Raw genomic sequence first — 1,579 nt, 5'->3', positions numbered from 1 at the left:
GATGGTGGGAGGTTTTATGGGCCAGATCAGAAAGTGTGAATCACACATTACTTACAATCCTATTGACTAGTACTCAGTCATGTGGCCACACCTAACTGCAAGGGAGCCTGAGTAATGTAGTCTAATTCAGTGCCCAGGAAGAGGGGAGGAATGGATTTTGATGGCTAGATATTAGTCTCTGCTACTGTATATACATATATATATATATATATATATATATATACACACACACATATATATTATATATATATATACACACACACATATATATATGGGGGAATATATATATATATATTCCCCCATATATATATATGTCATGTTTCCCCAAAAATAAGACCTAGCTGGACAATCAGTTATAATGTGTCTTTTGGAGCAAAAATTAATATAAGACCTAGTATTATATTATATTATATTATATTATATTATATTATATTATATTAGAGACCTGGTCTTATATTATAGTAAAATAAGACCAGGTCTTATATTGATTTTTGCTCCAAAAGACGCATTAGAGCTGATTTTCCAGCTAGATCTTATTTTCGGTAAAACACGGTGTGTATATTTATATATATATATATATATGTGTGTGTGTGTGTGTGTATGTGTATACTATGTGTATATATGTGTATGTATATATATATATATATATATATATTTAGAGAGAGAGAGAGAGAGAAAATGTATATACATTTTAAAAAAGAAAAAAAACTATTAAAATTGTAATATTCAATGTATACTGATAACAAAAGATGAATACAAGTCACATGGTTACCATCAGCATCCAGATGCTTCTGATTATGGTGAACTACTGCTTGAGCAACGTTGACCAAAGTGTTCACTTGTATGCATTTTTTTTGGCACCCCAGTATATAGTATGTATTGATTTTGTCACATTTATTTCGATAATTCAGGAGCCATTTTTTGTTCTCTGCAGTTTTTACTATGTTCAAATTGTACACTGTTTTAAAATTAAGAATATGTAAGAACATTAAAATATTTTTACCTAAAAAAAACCCCATAAAACTAACGTAACATTCTATAGTTTTTAAAGGGCATTGGTATGTATTATCTTCTTTAATCCTTGCTTCATGTCTCTGAGGAACTTTACAAATGAGGAAATTCAACTTTTAAGATGTTTGAAATCACTGATTAGTAAGCGGAAGAACTAAAGGCTCAAAGTCAGATATTTTAATTCAATGCTTTTTCCTCCACGCTAAAGCTACCTTTTAGAAATGTTTTAAAAGTACCAATTGCTTCATGTAGGGCAAATTTTGTTTTAAATATTAAGACTTCTTACAATGAGAAAATGAAATGCCAGTTGACATGGTAAAGCAGAAAGATAATCCAATAAATGGGCTTAGTTTAGTAATATAGCTAGAGCTTCAGAAAGCTATAATTATGTCTTATTCTGGAAGAGAGATTATTTTTGGCTTTTCTCATTTTAAAAGATATTAAATTTCAAAATCTCAGGAAGAAGGACTATTTGTATATTGTAATAGTTTAAGCTGATCAAGCATTAGTAGTAAGAATCTGTTCTTAATTACCCATCTCAAATTGAAAAATCTCAACATTGCCCCAG

The sequence above is a fragment of the Rhinolophus ferrumequinum genome, chromosome 17, assembly GCF_004115265.2.
Source record: "Rhinolophus ferrumequinum isolate MPI-CBG mRhiFer1 chromosome 17, mRhiFer1_v1.p, whole genome shotgun sequence".
Lineage (NCBI taxonomy): Eukaryota > Metazoa > Chordata > Mammalia > Chiroptera > Rhinolophidae > Rhinolophus > Rhinolophus ferrumequinum.
This window is presented reverse-complemented; position numbering follows the sequence as displayed.